General features: G+C 53.4%; 1 protein-coding gene and 1 long non-coding RNA gene across 2 annotated transcripts in view; both read left to right on the top strand.

The window, feature by feature from the left end:
* The window catches only part of LOC137463911 (zinc finger protein 271-like), a 309,559-nt gene that overhangs the window by 117,149 nt on the left and 171,673 nt on the right, over window positions 1–20,737 (top strand). The gene's annotated exons all lie outside the window — the stretch shown is intronic.
* Window positions 3,559–4,647, top strand: LOC137463941 (uncharacterized). The gene is made up of 3 exons (XR_010994030.1): window positions 3,559–3,732; window positions 4,079–4,196; window positions 4,574–4,647. It is a non-coding gene; the product is annotated as an uncharacterized lncRNA (long non-coding RNA).

Here is a 20,737-nt window from a genome sequence, read left to right on the forward strand (position 1 = left end):
TGGGAGAAACTCCTCAGACAGCCACCAGAAATAATACTTGCTTAATAGTAGTTATTAGGTGGTTGACAGTTTTCCATTTATATTTTTGCTTTTAGATGAGGTCTGATTTGTTGAAGGATTTGGTGTTTGGAGCTTTGAAGCAAAACATTTTTGTTTAAGATATGACTAACATTTTAAATTTTTTTTTATAACATGTTTCTGGGCTCCTGTGTAGAGATAAGAATATAAAAGCCTTGATAAAAATACTTAAAAAATTGGCCTGAAATACTTCTTTCCTAGTGTTTTGATGATAGGAGCAATATTCACGTGTTCTAAACAAGTCACGTTGGAGGTTGTGAGGTACCAGATGCTACACAAAGAAAAAGCTCTTTCTAGAAAACTGATCATCTGAAGGGTGGAGGCAGGGGAAGGGAAGGCAACGAAAGTGACCTCAGTGCCTTGCCCATCAAGTTTGTCAGGAATGTGGGGCCATCCCAGATCTATTATACCTACCAAGGTGCAGGCCTGTGGATCCCACTTCTTTGTTTTACATCCTAATTTCTCTTCCCCGTGTTCCTGCACTGGAAGGAGCAGACACACAGAATCAGAGAACAAGCCCTGAGCAGGGAACAAAGAGCAGCTCTTGAGGCTAATTCGTCTGGGTCTCACTGTGACCAGCTTTTGGTGCTGATGCAGAGCTTTTCATACACAAGGGCTTTTCAAAGGTTGGAGATGCAAATAGGTAGAATGTCTTCCTCAATGCGCCTGCAGCCTTTGAACTGCACCTGACAAGAACAGCCCAGGAACGGCCCCGCCCAGTGCGGCTGGGCGCGCGCGGGCCCGAGCGCAGCGCCCCCCTCAGGCCGCGCGCCGCCGGCGCAGCCGCGGCCGTTGCGCCGGGGCCGTTGTGGCGACAGCCGGCGAGCGGCGCCATGGCGGAGCTGCCGCTGCCCGCCGGGCTCAGAGCCAGCGCCTTCCCCGCCAAGCTGTGGCGCCTGGCGAACAGCCCCCGCGTCCGCTCCGTGCGCTGGGACAGCCGGGCCCGGGGGCTGCTCATCCACCGCTCCCTCTTCGAGCGGGAGCTGCTCAGCCCGGGCGACGCCCGGGGCCCGGCCCCGCACACCTTCAGGGCCACGCAGTTCCGCAGCTTCGTGCGCCAGCTCTACCGCTACGGCTTCCGCAGGGTGCCGGGCCGGGTTGGCTCAGCTGCGCCGGGCGATGCCGGGGCTTGGCTCCACTACGGCAACCCCTGCTTTCGCCGCGACCGCCCCGACCTCCTGCTCCGCATCAGGCGCCGGAGCACGGCCAACAGGCAGCGGCCGGCGGCGGGGCGGGAGGGCCGCAGGCGCCCGCCCCGCGGCTCCCAGCAGCTCCCCGGGGCGCGGCCGCTGCCGCACGGGCGGGACGGGCGCAGTCGCTTCCAGCCGCTCTCCAGGGAGCGGCCGCCGCTGCCGCCCGGGCGCCCGCCCAGCGGCTTCCTGCTGCTGCACAGGGAGCGGACGCTGCCGGACGGGCGGGAGCTGCGCAGCCCCCGGCCTGGCCGCTTCCAGCCGCCCCCCGGGCAGCGGCCGCTGCTCGCCCGGCGCCCGCCCTGCGGCTTCCACCTGCTGCACAGGGACCGGCCGGTGCCGGCCCGGCGGGAGGGGCCGAGCCGCTTCCAGGAGCTCTATGGGGAGCGGCCGCCGCCCGCCGAGCGGGAGCTGCTGCGCATCCCGCCCTGCGGCTTCTTCGGTTTCTACGGGGAGCCGCTGCTGCCGCTCGGGCGGGAGGGGCCTCGCAGCCGCTTCCAGCAGCTCTACGGGGGGCAGCTGCCTCCGATCGACCGGGAGGTGCTCAGGATCCAGCCTTGCAGCTTCCAGCAGCTCCACAGGGAGCAGCAGCCACCAGCCTACGACCCGCGAGGTAGGAAAAGAGTTGTAGCCTTGCTTTTCCCCAAAAGGTCATGAAAAGTGACTGCTTGAAGTATTTTTCCACAAGGCTCTGTCCTTCTCGGCCCAAAATTCTCAAGCTCATTTAGAAGGGGCACCTAGAAAGGCAAAAGATTCTCTGCCTGGTTTTCCTGCCTGCTTCCTGTGATGGTTGATCCAAGGCAGCAACAGAGATCTGTGTCTCAGAGCCACATTGTGGAGTGTGACCAATGTCTTTGGATTCTTGCAGCCACCTCGGGCACTTCAGCCCCCAGCGCTCCACCTGGCAGTGCAGGTTGTGCAGCATCGACGGCCTCCGGCTCAGCCTGGAACGCACCTGGCGAAGAGCAATTGCCGCCAGTGGATCTTGGCTTGGCCGTCGAGCAAATGATCCGGGAGATCAGGAGATCCCTGCCTGAAAAGTCTCCCTCTGCTCAGGTAACCCATTGGAGGGGAATGGAAGAGGCTGGGCTGAAAGCTTTTGAACGCTGTTACATGGAGAAGGAGAGTAACCGTATCCTTGATGTGAGTCCAGCAAAATACTGAATGATCTTTAGTTTTCTTTTTTTTCTATTGTTCTTTCAAGGGCAATATGAATGTTGCCCCTGAGTCTTCAGGAGGGGAGCCTGTGAACGGGGCTGCAGCAGAGGAAACTTCATCTGGCACCGAGAGCTGCGAGAACAGTTCCCCAGAGCCCGAGGAGCCTGGTAAGGACAGAGCCCCCGTTGGTTTAGAAAGGTGTGAGACAGCTGCTCTGAGCCTGCCTCTGGCAGGAAGGGAGACGAGAAGAGTTGAGCTCTTGTCTGCAGGGTTGGTGCTTCCTGGTGCCTTTAGTTCAAAGGCACATGCACAACCTGCCCGAGCCCTGCCCTCCACGCTTCGCCAGAGGCTTGGGCACTGAGTCCTCTGCTGTGGCAAGAGAGCAGGGAATAAACCTGACCTTGTGGGAGTTGTGCCACCAAGCTGGATGTCCCAGTCTGGTTCATACCTCAGCCCCCAGCAGCCTTCAGCCATTTCGGTGAGGACTGTGGTCTCTCTGTCACTGGGACTGTCTGTGTTTCAAGCTCTCGTGGGTGCCATTTGCACTGTGGGTGCTGAGACTTTATTAGAATACTTAAATACTTTACACAGTTCCGTTTTGAAAACTTGGAAGGATCCCTGTTCTTTAAAGAGCAGGCTTGGAATTGCCAAGTGAGAGTCTGCCTTTCAGGCCATCTTTTAATGTCCCTGATAGAAGGACAATTGGTGCTCAAGGGACACTTGCACAAGGGCCAGTGTTGTCTCAGTGTTCCCTTTGCTTCCCAGATCCCGTGTGATCAACTTGTCCAGGAGGGCTGCCCTGTGTGCCAGGAAGAGACAGAGGGAGAGCCTGTGACCATTGGGCAGGTAGAATTCCTCTGTCTCTAGTTATATTTATAGATGTGTATAGTTCTATTTATTGATATATGTTGTTGTCTTTATAGATTTATGTAGTTCCATTTATCTATCTACATAGACAGAGATTTGTCTAGTTAATTTATTTTTAGTTTTAGGTGTATATATTTACATTTTTCGATGTGCAGTTATAGTTGTAGATGTCCGTAGTTACATTTATACATGCATATAGGTGTAGGCCTCTTTTTATACATCTGTATAGGTGTAGGCCTCTTTTTAACCTCTTCTCCTGCTCTGCTTCCTCCCTCACCTCTTGCTTTTCCCCCGTGCCCCCTGTGTCCCCTCTCCCTGTGCTGGGTCCGAGCTGGCGGCCGGGCCGGGCGGAGCAGCAGTTCCAGCCCCGGGTGTCCCTGGAGCGGTGGGAGCTGCCGGTGGCCCCAGGCAGTGTCCCCTGAGGAGCTGCTGAAGGACGGTGAGACTGAGGGGGCTGAGGGGGCGGTGACGCTGAAGGGACGGTGACCCTGAGGTGCTGCTGGGGCTGAGGGCTGTGGGGCAGCCGAGGGCGATGGTGGCACTGAGGTGACAGGGAAGTGGCACAGGCCGAGGGGTGGCGGGTCTAGGGGGACGGGATGGGTCAGAAGGGACTGAGGGGCTGAGAGGACTGTGAGGGGCTGAAGAAACTGAAGGGGGCTGGGGGTTTGCCGAGAGCATGGCGGGGCTGAGGGGATGGAGGGGGCCAGCAAGGAGCACTGAGGGCTCTGGGACTGCAGCTCTGCCAGGCCTTGGAACCAGTTGCAGAGCCTCCGCTTTTGCCACAGCTGCAGTGGAGACCTTGAGGACAGCCGGAGACTGATGGGAGCCAGCAGGGAGAAGCTGAAGGCCAGCAACAAGAGCAGGGAACGGGGACCTGCTGCTGCCATGCTGGAGAGAGCCCGGGTGAGGCCTCAGGGCCGGGGAGGCAGGGTGGGGCTGAGGGTGGCGTGGGCTGTGGCCGTGGGCACTGCCCGGCGGGGCAGCAGCGGGCCCTGCCCGTGCTGGGGCTGCTCAGCGCAGCTGCCCCGGCCGGCACAGGGGCTGTCCTTGGGCAAGGCAGCTGTGCCGGCAGGGCCCGGGAGCTGTGCCGGCTGTGCCGGGCTGCCGGGGCTGCGGGACAGTCCCGCCGCGGCTGCGCTCACCACAGCCTGGCCCGCTCGGCTGCTTTTTCTTTCTAACCCTCCTGGGGAGGCTCTGAGATCTTCCCTTCCCTGATGGAAGTGCAGCTGCTGCCAAGGAAAACGTCCCCATACTGACTCAGTGCTCCCTTTGCTTCCCAGCTGTGCCATCTGCCGTCCCTGTCCAGGAGAGCTGCTCTGCACGGGAGGAAGAGCCCGAGGGAGAGGCTTTGAAGATGGGGCAGCAGCAAGAGCAGGGAACGGGTTTTATAAGTTAAAGTAAATAATTTGTCTGATCCTTTAGGGATTGATAAAAAGAATTTTATTGATTACAGCAAGCAATGACAAGCAAACAGTGCTGGGTGCAGCTGGGGAGTCAGTGCTCCGCCAAGGCTCACACCGCTTCCCTTTTCCCACGGTCCTTTATTCTCCCCCTTCTTCCACGTTTGTGGCTTTTCCGGGAGTACTCTGCGCGTGCGCCTCCAGTTGCTAGGGGGTCACCACCTGCTCTATGGTGGTCGTCTGGATGAAGGCTCTCCTCCTCTTCCTCGCTGGGGGTTTATGACCCTGTAACAATCTTTCCATAGATGGTTACACACCTCCCGACCCTAGTTGTACAATCAACTTAAGGAGTGAGCATATCCTCGGGTTTCCTGTTTTTCACAAAAAACCTCTTCCTTTGCCTGAGTTCCTGTTTAATGATGAACAAAGTGACTTCTCTTATCTATTACAAGAGGTCTGGAACACAAGTCCTGTGAGGAATGACTGAGGGAGCTGGAGTTGTTTACCCTGGAGGAGACTCAGAGGTGACCTTATCACTCTCCACACTCCCTGAAAGGTGGTTGCAGTCAGGTGGGGGTCGGTCTCTCTCCTCACAGCAACTGACAGGACCAGAGGACAGTGTCTTAAGCTGCACCAAGGGAAATTTAGGTTTTATATTAGGAAAAAAGTTTTTTATGGAAAGGGTGATAAATTACTGGAACTGTCTGTCCAGGGAGGTGGTGGAGTCACCACCATGGGATGTGTTTGAAAAAAGACTGGATGTGGCACTCAGTGCCATGGTTTAGCTGAGGTGGTGTTAGGGCATGGGTTGGACTTGATGGCCTAAAAGGTCTCTTCCAACCCAGCAATTCTGTGATTCTGTGATTTTTTCACAGACCAGGTTGTGACATCATATAGTTGGCTGTGACATCACTGGTTTATTATGTGACATCACAGAGCAGGCTGTGACATCAGAGCATGCCTGTATGACATCACAGAGCAGAGCGAGCTGTGAGGTCAAAGAGTGTGCTGTGACGTTATAAGGTGGCTGTGTTCCATCACTGAAGGTGTTGTGACATCACAGGGTGGGTCTGTGAGCCCACAGAGGTGCTGTGTGACATGCTAAGTGAGTTCTGCCATCACAGAGCAGGCTGTGACATCACAGAGGAGATAGTGATGTCACAAAGTCGGCTGTGACATTACAGGCTGGTTGTGTGACATCACAGAATGGGCTGTGAGGCCGCAGAGAAGACTCTGCCATCATAGAAAAGGGCTCTGTGACATCACAGAGCAGCTGTGTGATGTCACAGAGAAGGCTGAGACAATACAGAGTGGGTTGTGACATCACAGAGCTGACTGAGAAATCACAGAGCAGGCTGTGACATCACAGCGAGGCTGCATAACATCCCAAAGGTGGCTGTGACATCATAGAGCTGGCTGTGACATCACAGGGTGTCTGTGACATCAGAGGCTGGGCTGTGACATCTCAGGGCAGATTTTGTGACATCACAGAGCATACTGGGACCTCAAAGAGCAGGCTGTGACATCACAGTGCAGCTGTGTGACATCACAGGGGTGTGTGACATCACCGGGGCTGTGTGAGGTCACTGGGGAGGTCACTCCACCCCAGCCCCCCCTCCCAGTTCCCCCAGAGAAGTCCAACGCTGCTCGTGCACTGCGGGGTCCCCTGTCCCCCCGGGTCTCCCCGCCCCCGGCGCCGCAGCCTCCCCCAGAGGATGTTCCACGAGTTCGACCCCAGAGCCTGACACGGGGACGGGGGCTGGGGCTGTGGGGGGTGGGACAGGGGGACAGGAACCCCCGGCAGCGTCCCCGTGTCCCCCAGGGCCAGAGCCTGGGCCAGGGCTCCTTCACCCTGTTACCAATGAGGTCTTGAGAGTGCTGAAAACATCCCCAGCAAGGGATCAGCAAAAACCAGATTTAATATTAAGCAACAGCACCACAAAGTTCCTTGGCAAGAGTCACTCTGCTCCTGACTGGACACTTCAGGCACACCAAGGAAACAAAGCAACAACAAAACCAAACAAAATCCAGGCAATCAAATCAGAAATTAACCGAGAACTGTCTGTGTGTGTGTGTGTGTGTGTGTGTGTGTGACAAAAGGGCAGTGAGGGCAAGGTGTGAAAAATGCATATTTTATGATTGGCTTTTGTCACAAATATTAAAACAAATATTATATGTGCAGTGATAGAAAGTTATGCTGTATTAATTCTCTTAAGTAGTGTGTTAAATGTAGTTCTAGGTTATAACACAATGTTAAAATAGAAACTCTGCAATGTCAGATATTTTTACTAGCTCAAGAAAAGGGATAAGATAATCAAGAAACTTCACACAGAAATAAGAGCGACAAGACACATAAAGAGTTACTGCCTCCTCATCAGAAAAGACAAACATTCTTCCACCTTCTCTCCATCTTTATGGAACCACTAGGATTAAGGGGAAGAAGTTGACAACAACCAGAAAAATCCTTAATTTGCAAGGAATTTATGCATCAGTATGAGATATATGAATATGCAACAGGCTGTTGCTGTTAAGGGTAATTCCTTTGTTCACAAGGCATGTTTTTGGCAGCTTAGTGCCCAAAAACATCCGGACATCTATAATTCTTTACTTTTTATTGTCTTGTAATTGTCCTAATCCTCATTGTCCAAATTTTTATTACTCTAATTTTACTGCTATTTTTATAACTATTTTATTACTAATAAACTTTTAAAACTAAAAAAACCCCAAATGATTGGCTTTTTTCACACTATCAAGCCACCCCCCCACTTCACACCCAGCCTCCTGCTTCTCAAAACCTACCTTTACCCCCTCCAATGATCCCTGCCCCTTCTCTATCTCCTCAGGGAATCTCCATGCCATTTTTACCCCCTCCAACAACCCCACTCCCCCATATATATCCACCCCTTGGTGCTTTTTCCCCATTGCCTCCTACCCCCACTAACATACAACTTGCTTCACCTGTAAGTCAGAATACAACACCTTTCCCTGAGAAAAAACCTCTGGATATATCCTCCAACCTAACAACTGAGCCCTCCCAACGTGATAACAAAGAATTAGTGAGCCAGTCAAATAAGCCTTCAGATGCTGGCCCTTACTGTAATACCAGATCAAAAAGTGGTGTAAGGCCAGAGATAAATCCTGACAGGCTGCTTCCCCTGAGGGAAGTTCCACTAGGTGTGGGGTAGGAGGAATAGGTGTTATAAATGCACCCCTGACAGCTTCTGAAGCAAGAATATATAAGAAAGAGCTAGTTGGTTTAATAGAAGATCCAACTGGCACCGCACAGCAAATAGATCAGTTCCTGGGTCCCAATATACACACCTGGGAAGAGCTGCATCCTATTAGGAACATCCTCTTCTCCCCAGAGGAGATTCACCATCTAACCCACTGGTTTGAGGCCTTCCCCACGAGAAGGGAGACAGCCCAAACTGTGACAAAAGTTCTCTTAGAAGAACTTATTCCGAGATACGGGCTAGTAAATTTTATTGATTCAGACCGTGGCCCCCACTCTACATCCAGTGTTCTGCAACAAGTCCTCGGGGCCCTGGGAATGAAGTGGGAGTTACACACCCCTTGGCACCCTCAGAGTTCTGGGAGGGTCGAGAGGGTAAATCAAACCTTAAAGAATATTTTAACAAAATTGGTCTTAGAAACCCAATGGAATTGGGTCAAATGTTTACCACTAGCCCTATGACGAATAAGAACGAGACCCAGAACAGATCTAGGGGTCTCTCCTTGTGAAATGTTGTTTGGGCTGCCTTTCTTGCTTACCCCATACAGTACTGGGGAACATCAAGAGGGGGGGGTGACCATGCAAAAATGTATAGAAACAGTAACAACAACCCTGGAAGAACTAAGGAAAAAGGGCTACCTTCCTCAAACTTCCCCACTGGACTGTAAAATACATGGTACTAACCCAGGAGACTGGGTGTTGATTAAATCATGGAAAAACCCTCCACTAACTGCTCGCTTTGAAGGCCCCTTCCAGGCACTGCTTGCAGCAAACACCACAGTGAGAACAAAGGAGCAGGGCTGGACTCATGCAAGTCGAGTGAAGGGTCCAGTACAACCCCCAGCTGAGGCAAGCGAATGGACTATAGCCAGCAGAGACGATAAAGACTTGAAGTTGGTCCTGAGGAAATCACCAAAAGAAGTGCAGCCCTGAACACAACCCCCCCACAGGAAACCTCTACATTGTTATCTGTATATCCTTAAAGTTCGCTAATGTTTGTTATAGTTATAGGATAAATTTAAGTTTTGTTTAGCTAAGAATTGACAATCAGAATAACATCTCAGTTTCCAGTACTGCTCCATAGAGCACTCCCCTTGCAACCCTCATTGGGACCAAATTGAGGGAAGGGAGTTGGTAAGATAAGGGTCATGGCAGAATGTCTCCAGAAGGAGGGAAAACCAGAGGTGGGAGGCAAGACTGGATCAGGAACTACCTCTGGGAAAGACTCTCAGGGCACCGAGAAAAGCCCTGTGGATCGAGAGGTGAGGAGGCCAGCCCGTACCAGACTCCCACTGGTAGCAATGCTGCTACTCATCCACTTTGGAGGAAGTGGAGGAAACACTTGTGAGAAGTGTTACTATCCCTTGTGTAGAGGAGATACAGTAAGTGCATTCATCAGAGTGCACACCAACATGAATCCCAAATGTATCGACCACTCCCAGTTAACAACCTGTAAAGAGGATAATGAAATATATTGGCTGGCTAAAACTATTGCAAACCCAAGTCAGAGGATCTCAGGAGAGTGCCCCATGAAAGAAAGATGGGTAGGTTTTGAACAAGAAAGTAAAACCAACTTAGAGGATACATTCAAGGAGAAAGAAGTGCAATTGAAAGGACAAAGGGATAGGGAGGGACAAATAAATGGTAAGAATCTTTTTATCGATATGGTGGAAAAGATTACAAAAGAATTTAATTTGACTGATTGTTGGGTGTGCAAGGGGACACACTTAAAATTTGTCCATAGGATGGTATCAGTTTGGGTCCCCTAGACATTTTAAAATGGATTACGTGAAAAAAAGTATGGTAGTACCCAAAAGAAGGGAAGGAGAGTGGAAGCTCAAATCCACAATAATAGGGGAAGAGTGTTCCCTATATATCAAGAAAAGGGAAAATGTATACTATAGAAGCAGGAGAAACACCATGTGAAAGATATCTAGCAGCAAATGACACACACACCCCAGGTGGATCCCAGAAACCCCCCATTCATATTGGTCAATAGAAAAAACTGAAAGTAGATGTGTATACAGTGAAAAACTGTTTGAATGCTTAGGAGATTATATTAACCCATTCTGGGCAATAGAAACCCTATCCAAATATTTGAAACATACAACAAATCAAGATTCTAATTTCTGGGATGCACCTAAAAGTTTTTTTTAGGTCTGTGGTAACACGGCATATGTGAAGTTACTGGGAGGGTGGACCAGGAGTTGCACAATTGGAGCAGTAAAACCATCCTTTTTGTTACTGCTTAAGGATGTGAAATCAAACTTGGGAGTCCCAGTATATGATGATCTGGCCAGAAAGAAAAGGAGTTTATTTGGCGGAACCCAAAATTGGAACAATGAAAGTTGGACCCCACAAAAGATTATCGATACTTATGGGCCGGCTGCCTGGGCCCAAGGTGGATCCTGGGGGTACAGAAGCCCAGTATACATGCTCAATCGAATCATCCGTTTACAAGCAGTACTTGAAATAATGTCCAATCAAACAACTCTGACCATTGATCTCTTGAGCCAGCAGCAACCACAAACATGATCACTAATTTACCAAATTCGATTGGCAGTGGACTACCTCCTCGCAGAGGAAGGAGGGATCTGTGGGAAATTTAACATTTCAGAATGCTGCCTAGAAATCAATGACCACAGTCATGTAATTAAAAACATTACTCAAAATATTAGGAAACTAACCTATGCTGGAATGCAAAAATGGACCCCCTTTTTGGAGACCCTGATTGGCGGGACAACTTGTTCACCTGGAACGGTAAATGGTGGAAGAAATTGGTCTTCTTTGTAGTGTGTGCACTAGTAAGTGTAATATTTCTACCATGTGCAATTCCATGTCTAGTCCTGATAGTACCCAGCATTGGCCAAGGCAGCATCATGCTGCAAGGTAACGTAGAAGGGAAAAATGGCAAAAAAGTAATGCTAATAAAAGAACAGAGTGATCAGAATGCCAGAGATATGCTTGAACAGTATGAGAAACTGAGAAAATTAGAAATTGGACTTTAAAAGGTTGATGCAGGCTAGAAGACCGATCAAATCGTTAGAGGGGGAATTGTTAAACTAGGTTAGAAACTATTGTAAAATAGTTGATCGCTGTTGAGCGTGTACTGTTGGTTTGGTTATGGTAAAAGGGGTTTGAAGGGTAGTTAGAAGAAATACGGTACTCCACGTACCGTATTACACCTAAGTAAAGTGCAGCCACCCCCCCCAAGGGAAAGGAGCCAGCCTGGAGTGAACTGCCACGGGCCAATCGAGCGCCTTAAACCTTCATGCAAATGAGGGATCCAAAAAGAAACCGATCCAAAGGGACAAAAAACAGGATAAAAAGGGGGTTTCTGACCCACGGAACCTGTGCTGCTCCACCTGGAACGTCGGGGACGTCGCTGCTCAGAAGACCCAGCGCCGGCGCTGCAGCATCCTTGAGGGGAACGCTCCTGCTCAGCCCGCGGGCCTCCATGCTTTAGGCCTTTCTTTTTTTATTACATTAAATGCTGAAATCACTTTTCGTACCGGGAATGTTTCTAACAAGTATGCTTGTGTTAAAGTGCCTGCTTGGATGGCAGTGAACACAGGATGAGGACACCTGTACAGATCTGCCAATGATCAGCACTCACCGTCTGAAGGCAGTGAGGGCCGGGGCCAAAACTGAAGATGATGATAAAAAAGGACTAAAACCACAACCAAGGGATACGCATGCTCTAAAAGGGTGGAACCGAGGAGGGGGAGCCACTCTAAACAGTTCTTGGAATATGTAAACTAGTTTGGGAAAAAAGTTTACTATGCATAAGGGTCTATGAATATGCAACAGGCTGATGGGAGGGGAAAGGTATTTAATGGGAATCTCCAGAGATAAGTGTGCTCCTGGTTCAGTGCCAAGATGCACACGGCCGTAACAACCTTTGCTCTAAGGTCCTTGTCTCCTATCGTCCTTTATTAAAATGTTTAAATTTTCACAGGAGAGTGAGCGTGTTTTTCACAGCCCGAGCAGAGAGCTCTGCCCGGGGGCTCCCCGGGAAAGGCGGCGGCGCTCGGCAGCGGCCCCAGCCCGCGGGAATTCCCCCGCACCGGGACAAAATCCTGCCCCGAAGGAGGCACTTGGAACGCCCGCCTGCGGCTCTCCCTGCCCCAAAGATCCCGGCAGCGGCCCCGCTGTCGCAGCTGCGGCTCTGGAGCAGGGAGGCTCCGCGGGACCCCCGGGCTGTGCCCCCTCCCAGGCCGTGCCCGCCCCGGTGCTGATGTTCCGCCCGGGCTCTCTCGCTGCTCCCGGCTCCCGCAGTCCCGCCGTGACCGGGCACCGACCGCCCGGCGCCGCAGGGCCTCGAGCCCCTGCCCAGCAAAGGGTCGGTGTCCATCGCCGGCCCTTGCCGGGGGCTCCGGCCATTGCCCGGCCCCGGCACAACCTGCAGCTCCCAGCGCAGCTCCCCCGAGCCGGGCACTGCGGGTTCCAAACGAGGCAGAATAATCAGCTCACGGAATCTCTGTTAGCTCTGCTGACATGTGCAAAACCAGCTGCTGCTGAGGCAATCCCAGCTCCGACTGAAGCCTTCCCACCCAAAATGCTGCCTTCAGTTCGGACACACCATTAAGAAATCCAAGAGCAAACTGAAAGCTGATTAGAGAATCTTGGAAAATCACATCCGAGAACATTTTGTGATAAAATCACAAATGTTAACAGAAGCTGAGAAAGTCAACAATGTTAGAAAACAAGCTTCCAGCACTGGGACTAGAAGAGCTCAGGCAATCCATTTGAATGGAATGAGCCCTCTCTTTCTGACATGGGAGCAATGCCATGGAATTTCCCAAACCAGGGAAAAGGGGAGCCCTGGCAGCAGCGGCTTCACACGCAGCAATGACACAGAACAGGGCAGGGCAAGAGGCTGACAAAACTATAACTTCTACTTGCAATGAAGAACCTATTTCTACTATAGCCACTATTAATATAGAGTCAAAAAGACTAAAAATGCTAGTAATAACAACTGTACCATTAATAGCAAAAATAGAGATCACTGAAATAATAATGGTAATAAAAACCCTACCATACTTATACGAGGTTTGCATGGCCAGGTTTTGGTAAGGGAGGGGCTCTAGGAGCACCTTCTGTGAGAGCAGCTGCTCCTCCATGTCCCACAGAGTCAATTCCAGCCGGCTCCAGGATGGACCGGCCACCAGCCAAGGCTGGGCCAGTTAGAAATGGTGGTAACGCCTTTGGGATAAGAGATTTGAGAAAACAAAAACTGGTGATCGTGTAGCTGTAACTGTGAGCAGGGAAGAGCAGGGTGAGAACATGTGAGAGGAACAGCTCTGCACACTCCAGGGCAGGAGGAGGGGCAGGAGCTGCTCCAGGTGCTGGAGCTGATTGCCCTGAGATTCCCTGGTGCAGTCCCTGGTGAGGCAGCTGGGCCCCTGCAGCCCACGGAGGGCACGGAGAGCGGAGATGCACCTGCAGCGCCTGGAGGAGCCCGTGCCGGAGCAGGGGGATGCCTGAGCGGAGCTGTGACCCCACGAGAAACCTGTGCTGGAGCAGGGACCTGGCAGGGACCTGCAAACCCCTGGAGAGAGGAGCCCACGCTGGAGCAGGGTCCTGCTAGGACCTGTGAGCCCATGGAAGAGCGAGCCACGCTGCAGCAGTTTGTGAAGAACTGCTGTCCCTGAGATGAACTCACCTTGGAGAAGTTCATGGAGAAGTGTCTCAGGGAGGGACCCCAGCACAGCAGAGGAACGACTCCTCTCCCCGAGCAGCAGGAGAAACTAGAGGTGATGACCTGACCAGAACCCCCATTCCCTGTCTCCCTGCACCCACTGGGGGAGGAGGTAGAGCTGGGAAGGAGGGAGGGATGGGCAGAAGGGGTTTTTAAAGCTTTATTGTACTTCTCACTATCCTGCCCTGATCTGGATAGCAATAAGTTCCACTCATATCTCTGATTTCGAAAATGTTTTGCCCCTGATGGCATTTGCTGAGTGATCTGCCCCAGTCCTTAACTCAACCCATGAAGCCTTCCTTCTGTTTTCTCTCTCCTGGCCATCTCTGGAGGGGAGTGAGAGAGCAGCTTTGGTGGGTGCCTGGCATCCAGCCAGGGTGAAGAGACAACACTTCCTTTCCTTCATTCTTTCTTTCTTTCCAGAGGTCACCGTGCAGAGGTTGAGTGGGGCTTTGATGGAGGGAGTGAAGGTGGTGGGGAGTGGTGGGGACAGGAGCCACAGGGACGTGGGACAGGCATCAGAGGGGCCCGGGCAGCTGGCAGGGGGCAAGGCCTGTCCCCCTGGCCCAGCAGCAGCCCCGTGCCCTGCCCAAGGCGCTCCCAGCAGGGGCTGGGCCCCAGAGGCAGGGGGAGAGCCCAGTCCCGGGGGCGGCGTTTCTGCCCCGACCCCCGTCCAGCCCAGCCTGCCCCGTGTGCGCAGTGACCGCTGGCACGGGCTGCACTGGACACTGTGACCTGCTGGGGACACTGAGAGCTGCCCCGCTGGGACACTGCCCTTGGCACTTCACAGGCACCAAACAGACCCCAGCCAGCACCGCCCCTGGTCATGTCCCAGGCACCGGAGAGCATCACAGCCAGCCCCGCTCCTGGTGGTGTCCCAGGCACCAGAGCACATCCCAGCCCCGCTCCTGGTGATGTCCCAGGCACCAGAGCACATCCCAGCCCCACTCCTGGTGGTGTCCCAGGCACCAGAGCACATCCCAGCCCCGGTCCTGGTGGTGTCCCAGGCACCAGAGCACATCCCAGCCCCGCTCCTGGTGATGTCCCAGGCCCTACGAGCGTCCCAGGTGTGGGAAGAGCTCCTCACACAGCCCAGCCTTGACCCAACACCAACAGAGGCACCCCCAAGGGCAGCCCTGCAAGTGCCCCCAGTGTGGGAAGAGCTCCGTGCGCTGCTCCAGCTCCATCTCCCACGGGAGGATCCGTGCTGGATGATCCCCAGTGAGCCCCGGTGGGCAGAGCCCCGGTGATCCGTGGTGCCGCTGATCCGTGTTGGGAAGACACCTGGCTGGGGGCTCCACATTCTCCTGGCTCCCCTTGGCCTGGATTTTTTTTTCATTTCTCTTTGCCCTTTCAAAACCCTCAAAAGCAGGTAAAAATAAAGACGTTGAGCTGAGACAAGGATGGGGACATGGGGGTCTTGCAGGGAATGTGGGGGATGCTGGGTTTGAGGGACTGGAGGGTTCCTGGGAGGGCCCTGGGGTTGCTCAGGGCTTTGGGGACACCAGGCTGAGCGGCTCCGGTTGCACTGGGAGACCCTGGTGGAGGTTCTGGGGAAACTGGTCAAGGACCCCCCGTCCCTGTCCCCATTCCTGGTCCCATTCCCAGTCCTATTCCTGGTCTCTGCCCCCCTTCCCGGTCCCATTCCCAGTCCCTGTCCCCATTCCCTGTCCCTGTCCCCATTCCCGGTCCCATTCCCAGTCCTATTCCTGGTCTCTGTCCCCATTCCCGGTCTGATTCCCAATCCCTGTCCCCACTTTGTGTCCCCATTCCCAGTCCCTGTCCCCATTCCCTTTGCTCATTCCCATTCCCTGTCCCCATTCCCAGTCCCTGTCCCCATTCTCTGCCCCCATTCCCAGTCCTATTCCTGGTCTCTGTCCCCATTCCTGGTCCCATTCCCTGGCCTCGTCCCCAGTCCTGGTTCCTGTCCCCATTCCCGGTCCCTGTCCCCGTTCCCATTCCCTGTCCCCATTCCCGGTCCCTGTCCCCATTCCCATTCCCTGTCCCCATTCCCGGTCCCTGTCCCCATTCCCATTCCCTGTCCCCATTCCCATTCCCTGTCCCCATTCTCATTTCCTGTCCCCATTCCCCGTCCCTGTCCCAATTCCCATTCCCGGTCCCCGTTCCCATTCCCTGTCCCCATTCCCATTCCCTGTCCCCATTCCCGGTCCCTATCCCCATTCCCGGTCCCTGTCCCCATTCCCAGTCCCTGTCCCCATTCCCACTCCCTGTCCCCATTCCCGTTCCCTGTCCCCATTCCCATTCCCTGTCCCCATTCCCATTCCCTGTCCCCATTCCCGGTCCCTGTCCCCATTCCCGTTCCCTGTCCCCATTCCCGGTCCCTGTCCCCATTCCCATTCCCTGTCCCCATTCCCGGTCCCTGTCCCCATTCCCGGTCCCTGTCCCCATTCCCATTCCCTGTCCCCATTCCCGGTCCCTGTCCCCTCTCACCGACGCCGCCGCCATCGCTCCAGCCCCCCCGGCCCTCACGTGACCGAGCAAACCCCGCGCTGCTCCCGCCGTATTTGCATAGCCCCGCCCCTTGGCCTGGCCCCGCCCCCGCCGGCTGCAGCCGCGTCCGGGCGCTGTTTGCTCCCAGTTCCCTCCCAGTGCTCCCAGTGAGGCGGTACTGGGAGGGAGAGTGCTCCCAGCTCCTTCCCGGTGCTCTCACCATCGTTCCCAGTGCTCCCAGTGAGGCGGTACTGGGAGGGAGAGCGCTCCCAGCTCCTTCCCGGTGCTCTCCCCATCGTTCCCAGTGCTCCCAGTAGCGCTCCCAGTGCCGGGCGGGGCGGGGCCGCTTTGGAACCCCCCCAGGGCAGAGCGCGGCTGCTTTTGGGTGTCGGCACCGCCCGAGCCGGGCTGGGAGCGGAGGAGGAGCGGGAGGGAGAAGAGGGAGAGAGGAGGAGGAAAAGGAAAGGGGAAAAGAGGAGCGGGAGGAAAAGAAGGACCAGGAGAAAGAGGAGCGGGAGGAGGGACAGCGGAGGAGCGGGAGGAGGAGCAGCCCCAGCCCCAACCCCACGCGGTTCCCCCGCTCGGGCCGCGGCTCCTGCGGCTCCGCCGGCATCGCCCCCCCAGAACCGCAGGGGAGCGGGGAGGGGCAGCTCGCCCCAAATCCATCGGGGGGTCTCCGGCAGGGTTGTTTGGCAGGGCAGGGGATGTTTGGGTCTTGCAGGACCCCAAAGCAGAGCCGGAAATGGCCCTGCAGGGACCTTGGGGGGTGCCACGTGGCGATCACCCGGTACCGGCAGGCAGAGGAGGGATATCAGATATGAGAAGGTCGGAGACCGCCCAGCCCCGAGCACCCTCAGCGCTGAGAGGGACACAGCGCCCCTGGTCCCCAGCCCTGCACAAGCATTCCCTGAGGCCAGAGGGATGGAGACCCCCCGAGCATCCCCCAGGGTGAAGGGACAGAGACCCCGAGCATCCCCTGGGCTGAGAGGGACAGAGACTGCCCCGAGCACCCCCTGGCACAGGGTGAGAGGGAGGGAGACCACCCAGGCAGTCCCTGGGATGAGAACGATGGAGACCCCTGGAGAATGGCCTGGGGTGACAGGGACAGGGACACCCCCTGGGGAATGGCCTGGGGTGACAGGGACAGGGACAACCCCCACAAGCCCCTCCCAAGCATCACCCAGGGCGAGAGGCACAGAGACCCCTCGAGCATCCCCTGGGACCAGACAAAAGAAACTTGAGTTTTTTTGAGTTTTTAAACAGATATAAGAAATCAAACTTACCTCTGCATAAAATACTTGACGGATATTTGATTTTCCCCCAAGTCACTTGTGATGGAAACGCAAACAAATCCCAAACATGAATAAACTGACAATAGAAGCAATTCTGTGGCAATTCCAAGTTTCATCGGTTCCTGCACAGCTCCAGCTCAGCTCCTGGCAGGTTCTTGTTGCAGTTCAGTGGGTGCCCTGCAGCTGGGCCCCACAGATAGGAATGTCCGAATGACCCTTAACCTTAGCTAGACCCCATTGGCTGAGTGCCAGATAGCTCCAGCCCCCTAGACCCAGACCTAGATAAAAAACCTTCCCGCCATTGTTCGGTCTCTTTTCCTGCATACCACCAGAGAATAAACACCTGGAAAACGAGCCTCTCTCTCCTGGTTTCTGTGGCACTGCTCCTCTGAAGTCCCCAAGGCTGAGCTAGCAGAACAGTTTGGGGGGGCTGAAAGAGGGCTCTGCCGCAGGTTGGCGCCCAACGTGGTCTTTTAAGAGTCCACGGACAGCTGGAAGTCCTGATTTCAGGATTTCAAAAGCATTTTGGGCTGTTCAGCTACCTTGTAACTTTTAGCAGCCTTTAAGGGGTTAAAAGTTAGGAGGAGAAGGTCGGGACCTCTTCTCTGCACCTAGAGAAGAGCCGGTCTGAAGCTGGGAACCCTAACTCCACCAGGACGACCCCACAGAGTCCGGGTAAGCCCCCCCGTTCGCGACCCGGGAGCGACCAGGGTGGGGTTGGACTGAAGTTAAAAGCGGCGGCGGGGAGAACGTAGGACCCAGGGCAGCCGCTTGTGGGGAAAAGTGGGCGTGTCTTTGTTCGGACCTCGGACCGGCGGGGAGCCGCTCCGACCCGAATAGCCCGAAAAATCGGGGGTGAACGAAACGGGGACGGGGAACCGAAGCCAGGGAAGGCGGCGGGACACCTCTCCCGAGCCGGGGAGACCGAAAAACCCTGCGGGAGGGACCCCCCGTGGCGGCGCGGCCCCCCCCCACCCCCCTCCCTTCTCCCCCGCGGCGGAGAGAAGGATATAGTCCTGCGTTAAGTTAGGGATAGAGAGTGAACAAAAAGACATCTAAAACAACAAGATGGGTGGAAAAATGTCAATTCTAGAGAAGAAAATAATTAAACACCTTAACAAAATTTTAATTAATGCTAAATTTTCAAAAAAGCTGATATCGGAATTCGTTTGCTGGCTAATAACAGAAATACCAGAATTTAATATTCAAGATATGAACTCAGTTTCCTTTTGGGATGAAATAGGACACACATTGACATTAAAAATTGAAGATGGAGAGGATAGGGCTTCTCAGTTTATTCCGATATTTTTACAAGCCCGAAAACAGCTTTTAGAAGCAGAAAAAAACACACAGTCAGAGGAAAAACCCCAGAGTAAACCAACACCAGATACCTCTGATCCTCCAAAGAAAAAAACAGCATCCAAATTATACCCCTCACTTATAGAGGGTTCTCCTCAGCATTCCAGTGAGCACATGGCAGAGGACAAAGAACACATTCCAACACCCCCCCAAAATTCTGGGAGTTTGCAAAACCCAGTCCTAAACCCTTATCTCTACCCCTATCCTTACCCATATCCCTACCCCTTCGGAGCACCTCTGCCCCTACCTCCCCCACCTCCTCTGTGCTTATCACCGGGTTACCAGGGAAACGGGGGAGGGGGAGGGGAGGGGGAGGCAGCCCGCACCACCGGCAGGGGGAGGGAACACAGGGACACAGGACAGGAGCAGCCTTTGCCCAGGCCCTGGGGGGAAGGTCAGAGCACAGATACCGACCCCGGGGAAGCTGAAACTGGAGATAGCTCAGACCTAGCTGCAGAGATTATTCCATCTGTTGCTCCTGTAGTTTATCTTGGGAGGAGAAACGGTAACAGAACCTACCAGCCACTCTCTTATCAGGATAAAAAATAAGTCTGCAAAATTCAAAGAGAATTTGGCAGGTCTAGTGAAATTTTCAAAGGCATGATAAGAGCAACTTTTAATTCAAATGAAATGGTTCCCAATGATATTAAAGATTTATTCAGGTGCTTATTAACCCCTTCAGAATATGATTTATGGGATAGTTGGTGGAAAAACACTTTAACAACACTTTTACAGGAACTACAACAAAACCCTAATACAGCAAGTGATAATCAGGGAAATCCTTTGACAATGAGTCACCTGTATGGGGAAGGCGAGTGGCAAACTCCAGAGAAACAAACTAGAGCATTACCTAAGGAAATTCTAAATAGGATTTGCACAGCTGCACAAAAAACGTTTTATCAGTTACCAACCACGGAAGCTAAAAGCAGTTATGTTAAAATTAAACAGTTTCCTTTAGAACCTTTTTTGCAGTTTGTGGATCGTCTCAGAACACAGGTGGAGAGACAGGTATCAGACCCAGGGATACAAGCAGAACTGATCAAGGAGATGGCCTTAAGCAACGCGAATGATACCTGCCGGAGGATTATTTTAAGCTTACCTTTAGAACCACCTCCTACTCTTCCACAAATGATAGACGCTTGTACCAGGAAAGCAGCACTGCTTGGTAATCCTGACAGAAGTACAGGGACAGCGCATACGCAGCCTGCTGCAACAGAGATGCCTCGACAAAGGACGAATCCGAGGGCATCAGACCAACAACAACACCTCATTTGCCACCGGTGCAAGAAACCAGGCCACTTCGCCAGAAATTGTCCACAAAACCAGACACAGAAAAAGTTCAACAAACAAAAAAACTGACTAAACAGCGCGTTCCCGCGAACAATACAACTGCGCGCAAAGATATAAATGTAGCGGGACCCCCACGGGAGAACGCCACTCTCTCAACAGCTAAGGGGGAGGGCGGGACCCAGGATGGGGGGGGGAGAAAAAAGAAAAATGTAAAAATTAATAAGAAACGGCAGCCGCCAGGCCGATATCACCTAGTAACTACTAAAGGTTTTCATTTCAGATCTACTGATTGGGAAGTCATTATAGTGGACCTGTCTAACAGCTCACAAGACCAGAAGGTTAACTCCATGGACCGTGACTATTTTGTTCTTGGGGACACAGCACACACACCAATGGAAATTGAGATAGCTCCCATGAACACTAAGGGAAAAACAAAAGGTTTAATGCTTCTAGCCCGTTGTACACACCCACCATTCTACTTAGAAAAGGGGCAAATTATTGCCCAGGCTATTCCTGTTCCAGCAGATATCACTGCAGAAGGGAAGCCACCAGAAATTTACTGGGCAGAAGTGGTGGGAGAAGATAAACCTTCGATGGGATGTAACCTGGCCTGTGGAGCAGACCGCCTCCATGTGGAGGGGGTTTTAGACACAGGCTCAGACGTCACGGTAATACCTAAGACCATGTGGCCATCACAGTGGGAATTGCAACCTGTGGCA

This window comes from Anomalospiza imberbis, chromosome 32 (genome assembly GCF_031753505.1).
Source record: "Anomalospiza imberbis isolate Cuckoo-Finch-1a 21T00152 chromosome 32, ASM3175350v1, whole genome shotgun sequence".
Taxonomy (NCBI): Eukaryota; Metazoa; Chordata; class Aves; order Passeriformes; family Viduidae; genus Anomalospiza; species Anomalospiza imberbis.